The 8,459-nt window shown below is 39.3% G+C and overlaps 1 non-coding gene across 1 annotated transcript; it reads left to right on the forward strand.

The window, feature by feature from the left end:
• The first annotated feature begins 7,235 nt into the window (after nt 1–7,235).
• Nucleotides 7,236–7,341, forward strand: LOC131158960 (small nucleolar RNA R71). Its single transcript, XR_009137577.1, has one exon. It is a non-coding gene; the product is annotated as a small nucleolar RNA R71 (small nucleolar RNA).
• The last annotated feature ends 1,118 nt before the right edge of the window (nt 7,342–8,459 follow it).

The following is an 8,459-nucleotide window of genomic DNA, read 5'->3' on the forward strand; positions in this document are numbered from 1 at the left end:
TGAATATGACATTTCATTTAATTTTATGGAAAAAGTAATTTTATATTTTTCATTCATAAGATAAATTAAGAAAATAGCTCTTGACCTACTCAAAAAATGGTCCTATTTATGATTACCTTTTTATCGGCCCCATGTAATAACTTCTAGCTGCAATTTTTATGTGAATCCTGTTTCCCTTATTCTCTAAACATTTGTGCTTCCATGAAATTAATAAAGGTAATTTTTACAAAGCTGGTGAGCACATTCCTTGAATGATGATATTTTTTAGGTGTCAAGGAGATTGAGAATGGGAGGAAGTGAGCTGCGCTTTAATTAGAATTTGGAGCATTCATTTTAAATTTTATATTTGGATTTGTTCGAATTTAATTAAAAAAATAATAATAATAATAATTTAATTATGTCATTATAGGTCGACCTAAATCAATTAAATCAGTTAATTTAGCCAACCAGACAATTGGGGTGCTCAACTCAATAATTGAATAATATCCAATTCACTTGTAAATTTAACTTTGAGAACAAATTTCCTAACTTGATTTATTAAAGTGCTGGCTAACTTAATTTATTAGTAGATGTATACCTTTATCCCATCCTGTGTGCCAAGCCTCAAGCAAGATGCAGAGTTCTAGCATATGATATATATATATATAGCATCTGAAATTAAATGGAAAGCTTGGTACGTGAGCCAACACCATCAATTTCCAAGTAAAACATAACACTGGTGTAAAACTCAACCACATCAGTGTGCTTTCCAAGATAAAAGTATTATCAAACATTTTTTCTTTATCAGCATCTTTTAATTTATATGGATTATATTCATTTGGTATATTTTAAAAAAATCGAATTCATGATAAAATCTAAGTATCACTTGTATGAATTACAAAAGTAAGGTCAAAATAATATGCACTTTGATTCAACATCATATCCTCAAAAGTTGAAATATCATTTTTCTCCCTCTCTCGATGAGAGAAGCAACTAATGTAACCCAAAATAGTAAGACTGAAATGTGAAACAATTAACTATTTTTTGTTCAGATATCGAGCAACCGATTTATAGGTCTAAGAATTGGGTTCTTTGGCTTTGTCACATGACCCTATAGTATTAGTTGATCCAATTGTAAGAAAACAAAGCAAGAAAATGCAATGGGAATTACAATAAAAATATTGACGTGCAAAACCTATAATATAACCAATTTTGATCATTGTTGATGTTGAATAGTGAATTGCCATTCCAAAGGTTGATGAGATGGTTGATTTGAATAATTTGGTGGATTCTTAGGAGTCACTTTTAACATCTACAAGATAATAGAAGGCTCTTTGGAGGTCTTGGTGGACTATGGGAGATCTCTTTAATGCTTAAGTTAGTGAATTATTTTATATAATTGAAAAGGAAAAGTATCAAAGGGAAAGAGAGAGTTTTGAGTTTAATTGTGTTTGTACCTCCTTTAAGAGGGAAGTTCCTCCAGTTGTTATACCCTGATGGTTTCCACTTGTCACCTTTCTATGGAGACATACACTAGTCATATGAACATGGGCTTCTCACCCTTGAAGTAGGTGGTCATCTATGAGTTGCTAAACTGCTCATATTTGGTGATTTTTTGTACATGGTTACAATTCTCTTAGGCATGGTTAGTGGGTGGTTTTTCCTTATCTTGATTCACACATAACCAACTTGCTTAGTGCAAGTTTGCATCTTATGTGACCTGCATGTGGCCAACCTAACTTTGGCAAGTCTATGTGTCATGTGACCTGCACATAATCAATTTGCCCAAAGCAAGTTTGCATCCCTTGTTGGCTGACCTACCCTTGGTAGGTTTGCTTCTATGTGACCTATGCATGGATGACTTGCCTAGAGCAAGTCATAATGCATGTGCTTGGTAGGTTTGTGCCTCGTGTGATCAACTGTGCATGGCCGACTTACCTAAAGCAAGTCTGCAACCCATATGACTTGCACATGTTCGATCTACCTTTAACAGGTCCGCACCCTATGTGACTGGTGCATAGCCAACTTGCCTAGAGCAAATCTACAACCTACGTGGCCTGCACATGGTTGGCTTATCCTTGGTAGGTTGGCACCCTATGTGACTTGTACGTGACCGATCTGACCAAAGCAAATTTGCAACCCATGTGACCTGCATATGGTTGAATTGCCCTTGACAGGTTTGCGCTGCGTGTGACTTGCCAACAATGACAAGAACACAAAAAGAGAATGAAAAGTCAACAATCTATAGATTTGATAAAGTAATGTAGTTTTTTTTATAACAATAAAAATGGTTGACCTTTAAGTTTTTGGTTTACTTAGTTGCCACTACATTGTGCTTACATGGAAAAGTAGAAGACAATACATGGAGAAGGAGAAGACAATGTATGGTATGGCCTCAAAAGCTCAAACTAATCCCTGATCAAGGTTTAATGAACACTTTAAATTGTCTTTTTCATATCTCATGCATTTTGCCTCCCTGCTGTTTTTAATTACCTTACATACCTCCTATGTATCATCTATTAGGTTCATTATAATTTGTTAGTGGAGCTAATGATATCAATCTATATTGATATCCCAATTAATCCTAATTAATTATTAACTAAAACACTTTCTAGTTCTTCTTATAAATTAGAATGTTATATCTATGAATGACATCTACTTAAAATGTGAAGGCAACTTAAAATAGGCTAAATATCAGAGAACTTATTTATCATAGTTCTCATACCACATATTCTTTAACAAAAATAATGTCCTTGTATAAACTATTAGGATATAAATTATTGTGAAACCTTTAGCTGTTCATAGATGCCCCAAGCCCCATTATATGATTATGATTATAAATGAGATGAGGAACTCTTTTAATTCTTATTCACCTTTGGTAAATGATTTTTGGGAGTAGTAGATATCCTACTGCCACCATACTTATACTACTAGAACCCAATCTAAATAGGCCATTTTTTTCTCTCAAGAGAATGTAAACAAATTGTATTGGTGATCATGCAATTGTATTTAATGATATCTAAATGGCATGTAATAAAATACTATTTTGGTCAGGCTTATTGTAGTTGTTCTCTAACAAGAACATTTATTCTTGTTTTGGGGCATTTGATAAATTAAATGTCAAATGCAATTTCATTGCTCAATAAATCAATTTTTTTTAACATAATTAAAATAAATATTTCAATTTTAAAGGTAAATTTGTAACTAGCATTGGAGGGAATGGACCCATAAAGTCAATTCCCCACACATCAAATAGTTCAACCATTAGAATGGGGCTCAAAGGCATCATGTCACGCTGGGAGATGTTACCGGTCTATTGACATCGTAAGCATGCTCTTCAAAATTCCTGCGCATCCCAAAAAAGTGTTGGCCAAAAGAATCCTCTTTGAAGCACTTTGGCCGCCATTTTCTTCGAACTAAAATGACCACCGCACTCTAAGGTATGACAAAATTCAAGTATGTGGGGGTACTCACTCTCAGGAACACATCGTCGGATGATCAAGTCTGGGCCGATTTTGAAAAGATCCGGGTCTTCCCATATGTAATGGTGCACTTGGGAGAAGAACTTGTCTTTCTCTCACCGCGTCCAATCATGAGGAATGGCTCCCATGGCTAGTTAGTTAGCAATCATAGCAAACCATGGGATCTGGGAAGACACGACAAATAGTTATTCATCAGGAAAGGAATCATGAACTGGATAAGGGTCGGTAGACCCCTCAACTAGAATGTGGGACAAATGATCAGCTACGTGATTTTCCATCCCTTTCCTATCCCAAATCTCATAATCAAACTCCTGTAAAAGCAAGATGCACCTAATTAACCTAGGTTTGGTCTCTTTCTTTGTAAGAAGGTACCGCAAAGCGGTGTGATCAAAGTACACAATGACCTTTGACCCTAGGAGATAGGAGTGGAACTTATCAAGTGCAAAAACTACTGCTAAAAGCTCTTTCTCAGTGGTGGTATAATTCAGTTGAGCTCCTTGAAGAGTATTACTAGCATAGTAATTCACATGAGGCAATTTGTCAACTTGTTGTCTGAACACAGCCCCTACGGCGTAATCCGACGCATCACACATGATTTAAAAAGGGAGGGACCAATTGGGTGGCTACATGATTGGGGCAGAAGAGTGCAGCGTCCTAAGAGTTGCAAATGCAGTGAGATAATTTTTATCAAACTCAAAGGGTGCATCTTTTACTAACAAGTTAGTCATGGGCCGAGAAATTTTGCTAAAGTCCTTGATGAATCGCTGGTAAAAATCGCGCCATAGGAATGACCTCACTTGTTTAACAAAAGTGGGGGATGAAATTTGGAAATCAGCTCAACCTTAGTCCTATCTACCTCGATCTCCCTAGTGAAGACAATGTGCCCTAACACTATTCCCTCTTGAACCATAAAATGGTTCTTCTCCCAACTTAACACTAGATTTGTCTCCACACATCTCTCAAGGACTTTAGATAGGTTCTTTAGGCATGAATCAAAGGAGGGACCGAACACAGAGAGATCATCCATGAACACCTCAAGGAATTTTTCCACGATGTCAGAGAAGATGGCTAGCATGCACCGTTGAAAGGTCATAGGTGCATTGCTTAGCTCGATAGGCATCCTCCTATAAAAGAAGGTCTGGAATGGGCAAGTGAAGGTGGTCTTCTCCTGATCATCCAGGTGGACTGCAACTTGATTATACCCGAAGTACCCGTCTAAGAAGTAATAGAAATTCTGACCTGCTAGTCTCTCTAGGATTTGATCGATGAATGGTAATGGAAAGTGGTCATTTGGGTAAGGTTATTAAGTTTCCGATAATCAATGCACACCCGCCACCCGCTAGTGACGCGAGTGGGGATACATTCACCCTTATTATTTTCAAAAATTGTGATCCCAAATTTCTTAGGGACCACTTGTGTGGGGCTCACAAACTCACTATTAGAAATAGGGAATATGATTCCAACATCTAGGAGTTTGTCCACTTCCTTCAAAACCACTTCCTTTATATTAGGGTTAAGTCTCCGTTGCATCTCACGAATAGGCTTAGCATTTGGCTCAAGATGAATCCAACACATGGATCTATACCCCTATGGTCCGCCACTGACCACCCTATGGCTCTCATATATGTTCTCAGGACATGAATGAGCCTAGACTCCTGTGAACTATCCAAGCTAGATGATATGATAATGGGCAGGGTCTCCTAGGGGCCTAAAAAGACATACTTAAGAGAAGCTGGTAGGGGCTTCAACTCAAGTGATAGTGGAGCCTTGATGGAAGGACGTGCTGGAAAGCTAGAGAGAGTAGGAGGATTTTCAAACTTAACTTTCCAGGGCATTTTTTCTAGGGTAGAGGCCAATTCACTAACAATAGAGACATGCACACACAGGTTCTCTAAACTTAAAATAGAAGGCTGATCAAATTGAAGTCTAGCCTCAAGTGAATTTCTCAAAGGAGTCGAAAGGGCATCCATATCAACACCCTCGCCAATCATGTCTACATCCTCGCATTGGACGTCATAGAATGGGTGTTGGGAGGTGCGGAACACATTCAATCAGAGCTGCATGTTGTCGAAGGATATATCCATAACACTGGCCCTACACTGGATGCATGCTTTAGCCGTGTCTAAGAATGGTCAACCTAAAAGGATCGGAATTTGTTTCTTAGTCAGATCGGTAGGTTCCATGTCTAAGACAATGAAATCAATGGAGTAAAAAAACCTATCGACCTTTACTAAGAGAACCTCGACAACACCCCGGGGCCTTTTTATGGATAAGTCGGCTAAACTCAAGGTGACTAGGGTGGGCTTTAGCTCTCCTAAATTGAATTGTTGGTAGACCGAGTAAGGAAGTAGGTTTAAACTCGCTCCCAAATCTAGAAGGGCTCTATTGATAGTGTAATCACCAATTATACATGAGATGGTGGCAGCACTGGAGTCTTTAAGTTTTGGGGGAATGTGGCCTAAAAGAATTGAGCTCACATGCTCGGTCAGCCTAACTTGTTTGTTCATGTGCACCCTTGATTTGCACTTTTGTGTACATAAGTCTTTAAGGAACTTAGCATACGCAAGCATTTACTTGATAGCATCTAAAAGGGGAATATTGACCTTGATTTGCCTGAATGTGTCCATGATGGACTCAGTATTGGTTTTCTTCTTAGATTTTAAGGGTGCATGAAGGGTTGTAGGGTATGACGTTGCAGGAACATAATGAGGAAGTGCTCCATCATTAGAGGGGGTAGGTATCTTGGTATCAGTTACTGGATTAGAGGAAGGAGGATTACATGGTTCAGCATCGGGCTCTTCCCTCATCTTCTCCCTACTCTTTCCTTCATCTAACTTCTCCTCGACCCTATTATTTACCTCCCTACCACTTTAAAGAATGGTCACAACTTGGGCTTGCTCATGATACAACGAAGGACCAGCAGCCGACTTACATTCTACTTTGTATTGGCTCTTAAGGTTCACTTGAGGCTGACTTGGCAACTTACCCTCATCTCTCATACTCAAAGATGTAGCTAGTTGGCCCATGGTGGCTTCTAGCTTGGCAATAGACTGGGAGTGAGAGTGGAGTAGTTGTCGATCCACTTGGAAATCAGCCTCAATGCCCTTAAAGTGTTTCAATACTGTCTCCTGAAAAGATCTATCATATTGGGGTTGAGGAGGAGATGGTGGTTGAAATGCTGATTGTCTAGGGTAGACATAGGAGGATTTTGAGGATTCTGAAATGGGCGAGGAGGTGGAGTGGTGGGTGATTGAGGAGGTCTTTAAGCTTGAAAAATTGGAGCTTGTGGTCTCCAAGAGAAGTTAGAATGTTTACTCCACTCAGGATTGTACTTGTTAGAGTAGGGATCATTGGTCAGCATGTCGTACAGATTATGGGTGGCCTTAACTTCTTCCTGCACAATCTCAAGTGTGGGAGATGCAAGGGGGTAGTTATAGAAAGTGTGAGAGGGGTCAGATCAAATGATACACACCTCGGCACATGCCACAGACGGAGGTGACTGTCCTAAGGACAAGACCTGATCTAGTTTCTTAATGATGGTGTACAAGGTAGATGTCAGGTCATGGCTGACGGCTAATTCGTAGACTCCTTTAGGATGGGAAGAATAAGGTTGGGAGGGTCTACATGGAGCAACAACATGCTGCTGAGAATTCTCAGTGAGGGTCTCAAAGAGAGCCCAGGCCTCATTCTCGTGCTTTCTGAGGAAAGTACCTCCACAAGATGCATCGACCATGGACCAGTCATGCTCAGCCAACCCTTCATAGAAGGTTAGGGACTTGATGGTGAGGACATTTATGCAGGAAGTCCCTAAAATGTTCCCAAGTCTCGAAAAATTGTTCCCCATCTATCTGTGAGAAACTAGTGATTGCCTTCCTCAGCTGATTAGTCTTCCCAATGGGAAAGTACTTTTTCAGGAATTCATATTGCATGGAGGCCCAGTTGGTTACCGATTTCGGTCCTAAGGAGTTCAACCAATATTTGGATTTATCCTTCAAAGAGAACAGAAATGGTCTTTATCGTAGGGCATCATCACTAAAGTGAGGTATAAGGATGGTGGAACAAATTTCAAGAAACTTGTCTAGATGTTTGTATGGATTTTTAGTCGAATTCCCAAATAAGTTGGGAAGCATTGAGATGATAGAAGTCTTAATTTCAAATTGTGCCGCCTCGACCTCCGGAAACCGAATGCAAGATGGCGAGATGTATGCATTAGGTGTAAGTAGTCTCTAAGAGGCTGAAGAGGTTGCTCCTATGCCACAGGTTGACGGGAAGCCTCGGGTTTCGGGTTATGAAAGACGGGAACCGGTTAACATTCAGCCCTGACTTTGGGTTCAGAAGACTCTGCTAACTCTGGGCTAAAGGTAGATTTCCTAATTGACCTACGAGATCTCTCAATCTCAAGGTCTATAGGCTCTAACTTAGGATCCAAAGAGCGCAAACCTAGCATACACACATGCAACACACAATCAAGACTTCAAATATCAAACAAAAATTAAAGATAAAAGAAAATAAAGAAAAACAAAACACGCAATACTCTAAACTAGAAATTGGCTTACTACCGTAACTGAGTCGTTGACAACGACGCCAAAATTTGGTAGGCTCGCCAAGGCTTCGGTCCTTAACTACCGAAAATAATATTTATAACCTAACTAATCCCAAGTTCAGTAGAACAAGGAGTGAGTCGAGTGTCGAACTTCAGGGACTCAGTGCAGTTGTTTACCAGTTCTAGCCTAATTTACTACACTTTGTATAAAAAGGGGAAAAAAAAAAGAGATTTTTGAGTTATTTTATAAACTACACAAGTAATGAAAGTAAATTATATTAACACTACTCCTAGAAAGCAAGTCTCAAATCATGAATTCGGCTTAGGCTGTCGTTCGTGATAACATGTCCGGTCAGCTATCCGTACTAGGCTAGACCGTCAAGTGAACCATTCGAGCGATATAGGGTAGCAAAGGTGCACCAATCGTTTGGAGCACGATTAGGAATCGGGGTATA

The sequence above is a fragment of the Malania oleifera genome, chromosome 6 (genome assembly GCF_029873635.1).
Source record: "Malania oleifera isolate guangnan ecotype guangnan chromosome 6, ASM2987363v1, whole genome shotgun sequence".
Taxonomy (NCBI): Eukaryota; Viridiplantae; Streptophyta; class Magnoliopsida; order Santalales; family Ximeniaceae; genus Malania; species Malania oleifera.